We start from the raw sequence: 12,357 nt of genomic DNA, 5'->3' as shown, positions 1-12,357 counted from the left end.
GTATTTATCAAATTGAGACTTAGGAACATTTTTAATCAATCTGCCCTTGAAGTGCAGCCAAGATTTTGGAGACTATGTGAAAGCTGCTGATTGGTGGAGAGATGGAGCAATGCATTTGATTCCTCTTTTGTGGTCCTCCGTATCTTTCTTCCCTGGTGGTGTTGGAGGGGGAACTCAAAATCATCAATGTGCCAAATATAGCATTATAATGCAAGCCCCACCCTATGCCCATTTAAAAGAGGCGGGACTTGCAGTATAATTCCTCATTTATCAACCTTGATTTTCATGCACACACAAGTGTTGGGGAAGACATGAGAGACAATATGACAGCACTCATACCATATGCTGTGGTCACTGCTGTTCTTCCCACCTCAGTTTCAGGCCCAGATCAAAGAACGTCCTGGATGGATCAAGCTAATCTAGTCCAGCACTCTTGACAGTCTGATCATTCAGAAGATCTGGGAAAGTAACAAGCAGGGTCTTTTTTAAATAAGTAGAAAAGTCTAGTTTCTTGACTTAACTGAAATGATACTGTGTAAATCTACGCAACATGATCTATAGCAATCTTCTATGGTTTCATTTCTGTTTTCCCTAAAATACCTCTAAAGCAACCTGTATAAACTTTCACACATAACCAAGAAATACAAATACCTTCGTTTTTGCAACATACTATCCTTGGAAGTAGAATTGTATAGAAGATCCTGGCCAGGAATTTGTGAAGATAATGGAAGATCACCTGATTTTTTTCCACTGGGACGTTGCTTCCTGAAACCATAGTTTGTTTACATAGTTCACACTGCACAAGGTATACTTCACTATAAATGTTAAAAAGTTCATCCCTCATTCTCCATAGGGTGTTTGAATCTCAACCCTGATAATAGAAAAAAAATCCTAGTATATTTCCTGCAAGTGCAACATCTGTTTTTTTTTCAGATCAGCCAAGTGTTGATCCATTGGTTGCAACAGGAATTGACTAACTGGGTTGTCAGACAAGCCTGGCATTGTGGGCTGAGAGAGTGACTTGCCCAAAGCCAGACAGTCAGCTTTCGTGCCAAGGGTGGCACGAGAACTCCGTCTCTTGCTTTCTAGCTCAGATTGGCTCTCCATAAATAATAGAATGATGTGATTAAATTACTCCCTTTCTATGCTTAAATTTTCAGGAAAACAAAGAGCTGTATAATAAAGCACAACAGGTTTTGCTAATTAGCACTATAATTATTTTTCTGTAGTGCTTATATAAAGATAATGACAGGTGGCTCCACGTTTTGAGTGTTTTGTTTTGCACGGAAGTTGATTTAAGTGTTGAATGTTATTTTGTAATGAAAGGCATTTCTTCTTTTCTTGGAACTACTCCAGAAAAAATTATTTCTCTGATTGAATCCTTTCAGCAATCCATTCAGTAGACCATAACTTACTCCTATAGGTTGTTTAGAAGATCTGTTCTATTCAGAGGAGCAAAGTGTGTTAGAGAAACCAAAATATATTAAAGTATGAAAATAGAGAACTTGTGAATGTCTTAAATAACCAAGGCAAAAACATGAAGGGTCTGCTTACCACTCTGAACAGCTAAAAAATCAAGATGACAAATGTCTGTAAAAGAGCAAAATGTAGTTGTCCTCAATAGTAAGACTAGATTTCCTTGCGCTTTACATCATACATGGATTTTCCCCTGTGGCCCCCTCCCCAATAATATTAAAATTAAAGTCCCCAAAGTGCTTTTCAAAAGACAACTCGACTTTTTTGGGTTTTTCCTTTGAAAATGTTTCACTTCTCATCCAAGAAGCTTCTTCAGTTCTGAAGAATGGAAAGAATCCTGCAAAGAATATAAATCATTCCATTTCCCCACCATTCAGTCAGAACTGAAGAAGCTTCTTGGATGGGAAGTGAAATGTTTTCAAGGAAAAAAAACCCCAAGAAAGTCCAATTGTGGTTTTTGTTTTTGTTTTGAAAAGCACCTTTGGGACAACCATGACCTGGATGATTGAGAATCTCCGTAGACACTAGAATTAAAGGTAAGCCAGCATTATTCACTTAGCAACAGATTCAGGATTGCAAACAAAATACTATAAGAACCTCCCTTGGTTTTATTATGTCACTTAGTATCTTTGAAATAGAATTGATTATAAAAAAATTGTTTCTGAGCACAAAAAACACTGGAAAAAAAGCATTTTAAAAGTTCCTTACAAATTGCTTTCCAGCTTGCTTTAATTTTAATACATGTATTTATATCTATTATAATAAATATATGTCCTCACCAGCGAAAAGGATGTAAGGCACAAGTGATGGCAGCGTTCAGCAAATTTGTAAATGCACCAGAGATGAGTCATCCTAACTTTATTTGACTCCAAATATAAATACAAAAAACTATATCCAATTTCAGTTGGTTTTGAGATCTGCAGCCACACAGTATAATAGTTCGGTTTAGTAGGATACAAGATGTGACTGAATTATGTCCAGACATAATAACTAAAAAATTCATTATTTTTTTTTAAGTTTTATTGATTTTCTAGTTTTACATTTCAGTATTTAAAAAGCAATGTGGCGGCTGGGTTAATAATACATTCAATAATTTTTTATGTAATATATTAAAAACTCAGAAATTTCCAAATCAACTGGGGCACATTTTTCAAGTGAGGTCAAAAAAGTCGAGATGGCAGCAGTGATTACATAATTGTGACAACTACTTTGACTTTTCTATTTCCCCAATCCACCCCAGTTAATGTGCAAATACTTTATTTTTCATACCAGCAGTCCAAACCATTCAAGGCTGAGAACTGAATCAACAATGTGGATTTGAAATGAACCAGTAGTCCTGTATGCAAATGAAGTATTTCATGTAAAAATAGATTTTTTAAAAAAAATCACATATATGGTTTATTGTGTGGAAAACGGCCTATTAATGGGGTAATAGTGAATAATTTTTAACACATTGGCAAAGACCTTCCATATTCCCCCATTCTAGAATTACACTGATGAAAATTCAAAGGGGGGAAACGGGTAATTGTACTATACAACAGAATTTCAAATCAAGAAGATGGAATAAAGAATAAATTGCAGACTGAACAGAGGCCCTTGTTGATTAATTTGGTTTCCAGTAGCCTTAGCCGTGGTTGATTAACCATTGGTTTGGTCTAAAAAACAATACCAAAGTTTTAACTGTCATTTTAATTATGGGGGGGGGGGTGTTTTGTATGTGGCCCAGAGTCACATAGTTTGAGTTGAATGTCATATCAATGCATAAGATAATAAAATAAAATTCACTTGGTATTTAAAGATACAATTCTTGTTTCCTTTTCTCAATATAAACTTCAAGGGACTGCCATAGCTCCAGTAAACATTATCCAATGTCCAAGAATATTCTCTCTCTCTCTCTCTCTCTCTCTCTCTCTCTCTCTCTCTCTCTCTCTCTCTCTCTCTCTCTCTCTCTGTGTGTGTGTGTGTATGTGTGTGTGTTGTATTTGTATGAATAACTTTTCTAAGCCATGCTAATAACATTATGAATTTATCTAAATGGAGCAAGTGAAAACTACTTTGGAAAAGTGTATTGTACCATTAACTGCAGGAGGGGCAGAAAATTGTGGTAATTTATGGGTTTATTATTATTTATACACATGAATGTGTTCAGTGTCAAGCTTCTGGGATTGAATATATCATAAAGCAGCTATAATGTACTTTTTATTATGTGGAATACTGATGTTCTCCATAAAATACACAGCTAAATAGTCAAACCCTCTTTATTCTTTTTGAAAAGGAACGAATCGGAGATACATTCCAAACAATTGAATGTATTAAGACCCACTGCAACCAGAACAGGAAAAAGAAAGAAAATTGCTTTTCTGAATAAAGATAATACTTAGTCAAATAATCACTGTAAACAATTACTAGTAGTAATTTGTTGTTATTATTATTTATAATGCAGAGAAACAGAGTTTTAAAATGGTAGTCAAAGCAGTCAAAATGAAATTAATGGCATCCAGAATGTTAGGTTTTACTCTTGGAAAATGCTGTGGTAGGTCAAGTGCAGCAACAAGCCACTTTCTGCAATTGTATTTTTAGGAATCCAAAAAACAAAGATAGCAATTTTGCATTGTTCCTATCACACGAACGGTTGCAGCAGCTTTAGGTTTATTTAGTGACAAAGTATTACTTGGTGAGAAACATAGTCCTGCACTTTTTGGTTCTTCTGGCATCAGGCTGCTGTGATGATTATTTTTAATATTCAGTTTAATCTAGTGAAATAGGAGGAAGGCTTTTTCTAGCTCCTCACAAGTTTAAAAGGAATTGCCTACAGAGAAAAAATTTGGCTCATGGAAGAGAGAGAATGATAAAATTATTAAGAGGGTGGATATCACCAAATCTCTCCCCTTTTAATGTATGTCATAACTAACGAAGTTTCAAAGCTATTCCTGATGCTCTCTTTGAAAATGGTGGGTGTATTTTCAAGATCATATGCTAGAAATTGGTTGTCTTCTTTCTTCCAGGTTAGCTGAATTTGGAACTTGTTATCTATTCCACAGTCAGCCCCCTTGGTTACATCTTTGTTGTTATAACTGAGCCCTTCCACCCCTCTACAAATAATATAATCAATTTGACTTCTGTGTACTCCATCAGATGATGTCTATGTAGGTATTATTTTGGTTATTTGAATACTGTGTCAACAATGAAGAAATAATTGGATTGACAGAGATTGAACTGTGGTTCCCCTGCTTCATGTCAGTTTTCTAGGCCATGCTGCCAACTGTAGTTTCTTCCTTTATATTTCCAACTTTGGCATTCCACTCTTCAACCACAAGAAGCACACCTTGCTTGCATTTTGTTTTAAATTCAGGTTGAACATGGCTATAACACCCTCTGTATTAGTGCATGGAGTATAAAATTGCTATATAATTCCTAATTAGGAAAACAGTACCAGACTGTTAATTTTCATGTTCTGAATAATAAATGTCCAAAATGCCAGACAAATCTTATTGCATTCTTTGACCAGGTGTCAAAATTAGTGGACCAGAGGAATGGTGTGGATATAATTTACTTGGACTTCAGTAAGGCATTTGATAAAGTAGACCACAACCTACTACTTGATAACATAGAAAAATGTGGGTTAGACAGCATCACCATCAGATGGATTCGTAGCTGGCTGACCGGCTGGTCCTCAATGGAACTGCATCTACATGGAGGGAAGTGTGTAGTGGAGTGCCCCAGGGTTCTGTTCTGGGTCCAGTGTTCTTCAACATCTTCATCAATGATTTGCATGAGGGGATAGATGGGGAACTCATCAAATTTGCAGACGAAACCAAGCGGTATTCCAAGTGTGGTCTTACCAAGGCATTGTAAAGTGGTATTAACACTTCACGTGATCTGGATTCTATCCCTCTGTTAATGCAGCCTAGCACTGTGTTGGCTTTTTTTGGCAGCTGCAGCACACTGCTGATTCATATTTAAGTGATTGTCCACTAGGACTCCAATATCCCTCTCACAGTTACTACTATTGAGCAAGGTACCACCTATACCAGGGGTCAGCAACCTGAAACAGTGAAAGAGCCACTTGGAACCGGTTCCCTCACAAAAGGAAAAACTGGGAGCCGCAAAAAATATGTCCGCATGCACGTACATGCGCACATGCGCAGAACAGGGTTTGACTGAAGAGTGGAGCCAAGGCAAGATATGCACCTACCCTGCATATTTGAATTGATTGGTTGAACTTTTCCCACTTTTTTTGGGGGGGACTGCACATGGCAGAGGACCGGGAGCCGCAGGAGACGACTGAAAGAGCCGCATGCGGCTCCAGAGCCGCGGGGTGCAGACCTGTGACCTATACTATACCTGTACATTTGGTTTTTCTTGCCTAAATGGAGAATCTTACTTTTTTCACCATTGAATTTCATTTTGTTAGATAGTGCCCAATGTTCAGGTCTGTCCAGATCCTCCTGTATCTTAAGCCTGTCTTCTGGAGTGTTGGCTATTCCCGCCAGCTTGGTGTCGTCTGCAAATTCCCCATCTATCCCCTCGTCAAAATTATTGATGAAGATCTTGAAGAGCAATGGGCCTAGAACAGAGCCCTGGGGCACCCCACTACACTAAATATCCTAAAAGATCCATAACACTTCCTTAGTGGCATATTGAGTATCATCTAACTTGAAGGACCATCAAGTGGCACTATATTTCAATCATTTTGCATTTACTACCTTTGTTTCTTGGTAAAATACAAGAATAGAATAGAATAGAATAGAATAGAATAGAATAGAATAGAATAGAATAGAATAGAATAGAATAGAATAGAATAGAATAGAATAGAATAGAATAGAATAGAATAGAATAGAAGAATAGAATAGAATAGAATAGAATAGAATAGAATAGAATAGAATAGAATGGAATGGAATGGAATGGAATGGAATGGAATGGAATGGAATAGAATAGCTGGAAGGGATCTTGGAGGTCTTCTTGTCCAGCCCCCTGCTTCAGATGAATAAAAATACAATACATTACAAATAAATACAATAAAATACAGTACAAAAGGATACCTTTGCCATTGTCACTAGAGTGATAATCTGCCTTCAGCATCTTCCTGTACTGCTGCTACCAAAAATAAGTGCCTGCATCTAGAATGACCTTTGTGACTCAGTGACCCTAATGGGAATATATATTCTTGGCATATACCTGCAAGGTTCTTCATTCATCCTCTCCCCTGTCACGATGAAACAGTACAGCAGGACACTGTTGTGACACATTAGGCAGCATAACATTTTAAAAGGGTGGGAATTCAGTCTCATGGGCTGAATTCATCATCTTGTCTCCTTTTCCCAACATTCACTCTGGTCCTTCTACAATATCTAGTAACCCCCAAACAGCATGGGTGAATGCTGTAGAATTATAGTTTAATAATATCTGAAGGATTCAATGTTATATGTAATATCTGTATTTCATTTTTTTTGAAAGTTTCCGCTGCTATAGTTCCATAGGTTGTGTAAATATTTTATCTTAGAGTCACTTAAGCCAGCCTGCCATTTTCATTCACTTGAGCATGGCTAAACATGAACCTCTACCTGGCTGTGGTTTCCATCTATGTTTTTTTTGTTGTTGTTGCCATTCAGTCCATTGATTGTATAATATTGTCTTGGAATAATTTTTCCAACCTTCCAGTTCCTCATCATCTTCTAAAAACAAATTTGCTTTGATCCTGGAAATGAATAGATTCTAGTTATCTAACTGAGCTCAACTTGCATGTAAGGATATTTGTTCGTCCATTGAAAACAGCTTCCCATATGCCCTGACTCAAATCCTACTTACCATTACACTGTACCTTGCTTCATATTGCCGTAAACGTTATCATTTGAACAGCAATAGCAACTACACTGGCATGCTAGTCTTATAGAACTTGTTGCCATGTCACTCTCATAGGACCTTCCCACCTTCATAAGATATCTCAGCTATGGTAACTGAAAACTTTTAATTGCTGTAGCAGAACTTGTAGAAATAGCTAAATGAGTTACTTAATTAGGGAAGGAGCAATAACTACTTGTATAAAAGACTGGAAACCCTTTATGGGCTGAAAATGAATAAAAAATGAACTGATGAACTTAAGATATGGTGATTAAAAGTATGGAGAGAAAGGAACTGGGTTATTGTAATTTAGGAGGGTGAGAGCAGTATTAACTTTGTAACTGCCGCAAAAAAAGACTGGAACTCACTTTCTCTTTTCTTGATGTATACTGTTCACATTTTCTTCTGTCTTTCCTATTTTTCTTTTTATCTCCTTTTTTCTATATTCTTGATTATTTTTCTGTAGCATTTCACTCTGTAAATAATCATTCTTCATGCACACACACACACACACACACACACACACACAAAACACACATGCTTTTAATTGGCTGACATTCTCTACATTATACACTCAGCTGTAAACTAGCTCAGATGGACAAATTTGCAAGAAATAATTGGTTGAAAGTGTTTCCTGTATGCTCCAGGCTCACAAGCATGTAGGCCACATCATGCTGAAAGCTTTTGAGAAAAATGTGGAGCAATAGGTAGAGTGCTTCTGAACTACATCGTGAATGATTGGCAAATCTATTAACTGCGTCAATTCTCACTACATTCTGTTCTGGAAATCTGGGGTGGGGAAGGGTTTCTGCACAGGTTCCTCCCATTTATCCCTTTTTCAATAAGGCTGTGAGCAGAAAGTTAATGGAATATTTAGGCCTATTTTCCACATTCAGCTCCAGACAAACCACCTGTCCAAGAATATTTAAGGAAAATATTCCTCAATCTGGTGTCCTCCATCTGGTGATCTCCTATCACGTTCAGCCAACAATGGTGCACACCATCTTATTAAAATCTAATTCTTGTAATGCTGAGTAATAGAAATTTTTCATGCTATCTATAAAACAAATTACTTGAAATTCAGCTGCACCTTGTTGCAAATTTTGACTTTAGGGGGGGAAAAATCAGCCTAAATCAGGGGTGTCAAACTTGCAATGTGACATGACGTGTCACAACATATCGCGACTTTTCCCCCATTGCCGGCAATGGGGTGGGCACAGTTTTGGTGTGATGCATACGGCCCACGGGCTGGCAGTTTGACACTCCTGGCCTAAATAAACAGCTTTTCCTTGTTGTCACAAGCACTCTATGTTCAAATACCAAGCCAAGCTGCCATTTCAAAGTAGCCCCTGCTCAAATGGCTGTATTTAATAGCTTTATGAGAAAAGCATACTTCTTTCCTTCAGTTGCCTATGAAAGCAAGCTCTAGAAAGAGTTAAATGCCTTTTTAAAAATATCTCAACCTTCCATTTAAATGTTGCCTCCTTAATTAATAGTTGTTAACACTCTGTGAACTGTTGTTGTTCGTCTTTGGTTCACGGAGGATTTTTCAAGCCACATGTCAAAGGAAGGCATGCACATTTATTGCTTCTCACCCGCCCTGGAATTTAAAAAAGAACTGCCTCAAATAAGTTATTCTCTCTAGTTTTAGAGAGAAGAATTTCCAAGTTTTTTTCTTTGTTGTGTCAGCCAAACTATAAAAAAATTTTTAACACCTACTGAAGACTTCTTTCCTTCATTCTCTGGCTGATGTATTATGACATTCTCATAAACAAATAGCATCTCCTCTTCTAACAGCAAAAGTCCAAGTCACATGCTGAGATCACTTCTGACTCTTTTAAAAATCTTTGTTGAAGGTACCAAAGATTCCACTTAGGACAACCTAAATCAAAACAAGCAGATATTATGTATATAATTTTAACAATAGGTACTAAAATTTAGCCCAAAACAGGTAGAAATCTTGATCTTAATACCTCATCTTAGAAGTGTTGTGGCACTATAGAATTATTTCACAGGGTGGAACTGATCCAGTTAATGAGACCCTTATAAATGATATGGTTACCACATGATTTATGGCAGAAGCCATTCTTCATTTATTTCCTATTAAGCAAAGAGCAAATTCAGCCTTAGGCTTTCCTCAAATTTAATCAAGTCTGTCGGTCCAAATCTCAGATGACAGTGTTCGTACTCACAATAATATAACATCTCTTGCAAATGACCCTGAAATAATCAGGTATCCCTCACCCACATCTATGGACCCTTTCAGAATTCTTCCCCAATATGGTGCTTTCAAATGTGTGGGATTATAATATCCATCATGTGTTCAGGATATTATGTAAATTGAAGTCCCAACATGTCTATAAAGAACACGTTAGGGAAGACTGGTCTGATTAGTAAACTAAAGATCAAATCATATTGGACTAGAAAATATAAAATCTGACTTACCTTACACTACTTTCTTACATTAAAATAATCTATTTACGTAAATCTGCCAGTATGCTCTAATTTCATATATGTCTGCGTAAATCTAATATTAGATATTTTTTAAGCATTAATTAAAATAAACACTTTCTGGATTGCATATTTTCTATATAAAATTGTAAATAAGTTTCTTAAGCTTATCTTTTTGAATCTCTTTTGGCTATTAATGATTTTTTCTGCTCCTTCCTCTTTTAACTTCTCTTCATATTATGATTCTTCCTTTTACTATAGCCTTTTTCTCTTCAACTGTGCTTGTTCCCTTGGTTATTCTTGTTCTTTCTTTAGACTTCTGTTTTGTGCTTCTGAGATTCTTTTTGGCCTGGTTCCCACTTCATGAAACTGTGGCCATCTCATGGGGCATGAGTTTACTGATATTTTCTGTGGTCAATACCTACATTTGAATGGCTGCTTAAGAACCATCTTATCTGTGAAGGAGACTCTCATTTAAGGGTAATTTCCAGAACAGAGTCAGAAATAGCTCTGTGTCCCTGAGGTTGCTTTTTTAGATAGTAGAAACAATTTTACCCAATCTCAGACTTCTCCATTATAGTGAGAAGTACATTCCAAAGATTATCTGCAATGTGAACATTAATTTATGCTGAGTTAAATGCCAATCAGTAATGTTTTTATTTTTTTAATAGTTTCATAGCACTGGAAGCCACCACTTAAGCCTGAGTCTCACACCTGGTTCAGAATTATAATCCAAATTCAAGCATCCTGTCCAGATCATTGACCAGCTCAGCTTTCTCTTGATCACATCCAAAGAAGGAGAACAAATTAGTTCCCTGTGTGATTATTCGGACAACAGAAGTTTCTTTCAGCTGGAAATTTTCTGATATTCAGCAGAAATTTGTTATTTTCTGAAGTGGTACAGGACTGAAGGCATAATGCTGTTTACACATTATGTGGTATCCTTAGACACTTGGGTTTAGCCTTCTTTTAAAAGAGCACAGACTATTCTCAAATGTGGGTTTAACACTCTTCTGGAAATCTGCTGCACAGATTTATTTGAACTAAGGAAGAAAAAAGTATCTATAATACCAAATGAGTATATTCATTTCTCATAGTTTGTATTGACAAGTTTTTTTGTATCATCACACTTTTTATTGTTTCTGTTCCTGAGGGAGGGGACACCATTCATCAATCCTTATGCTCTTTATGCTATTTCCTATGTCGTTGGGCATTGCCAGGCATACCATGCATGGAAGAAGCCTCTTCTACACTTTTTGGCTTACTATTTGGAATGATAGGTTTATTATTTTCCATGTCAAACTGTAGATCCCATTGTGACTAATTGTAATCTGAGAGCATATACCGGTCCGGTATCTGATTATTTTAAGATAAACAGTTCTGCATTTCAATGGTTAGATGGCCTAGAGACATTGATATTTGAACATAGATCTTTTCGACATTTATATTTCATTGGGTTCTACTAATCTAGCTCAAATATTAATTTATATTGCTAGTCCATGTACGTTATGCCATATGCTAAATAAATAAATATTTTCCCTTTGTGGCAATCAATCTAATTAGCTAAAGTATGATTTCAAGAGATTTTTGAGTTTCCCAAAAGCTCTTTTTTTAACTGTAATTTCAAAAGACTGAAAGAAAGAGAACCATACCATGAGAAACATTGAGAAGAAAAGGGGTGTGGGCAGCTGCTAACCTGCCTGTTAGTTATGTTTGCAATATACTCAGCCGGTATTGTTAAAGATTAACCTGTGTGAGAATTCTGGACATTGTATTTAGGGGCATCTGTGCTATGCGTGTATCAAAAAAGTGAAAACGGTAACCGCCACCCCTTGACTGTACTCTTTTAACATGCACGTAAGTGCTTGTATTGCATGAAAAAGGGTGAGATTTTGCCCAGCTGCAACTGGCATCTTGATCTTTTTCATCTTGACCTTCCTCTGCGGATATCCCAGGATGCAATTCAATGTACAGGAAAGTTTATGAATATTGTTGCATTATTAGTTATATGATAATGAGTCTTAGTTTTACAGATTGACCATGACCACAAATATTGCTGCACATCCCTAATTCTTGACTGATAAAAGAGAATCTATGTATCTTTTGTGCACATCAGGATGGGCAAGGAGATAAAGTAAGATCTGATGTTTTTTTAACTTGACAGCATGCGCACACTTGCTTTCTGCAAGACTTTTCGGCTTTCAAATGCCAAAATAGCTGTTGTAGCCTTGCTCTCCCCCAAATTCTATTGTACGTGTATCTCCTCTTGTCATAACACCACTTCTGAACACCCATCCTGCTTAGTTCCTTTCGCAGAACATTTAGAGGGTGGAATTTTAAAATATTAAAAACCTTGTTTAAGCAATGTCAAGTCTTGATTCATTTCACAAAAGAAAAACTAAAGGGGGAGATAAAGGAGGCATTTTTACATCTTTCGTCCTCTAAATTCAGAATTTTCCGTGTGGTGTGAGATTTCCCCAATTATCTCTTTTCCTTTCTGTTTGCTCCCCCTTTTTTCTAAAAAAAGGAGAAAAGAACCCCATCACCTTGCATTCACAACAGAGAGTCAGCCTAGAATTTAATCCTTAA

Source organism: Vipera berus, assembly GCF_964194415.1.
Source record: "Vipera berus genome assembly, chromosome: 1".
NCBI lineage: Eukaryota > Metazoa > Chordata > Lepidosauria > Squamata > Viperidae > Vipera > Vipera berus.
This window is presented reverse-complemented; position numbering follows the sequence as displayed.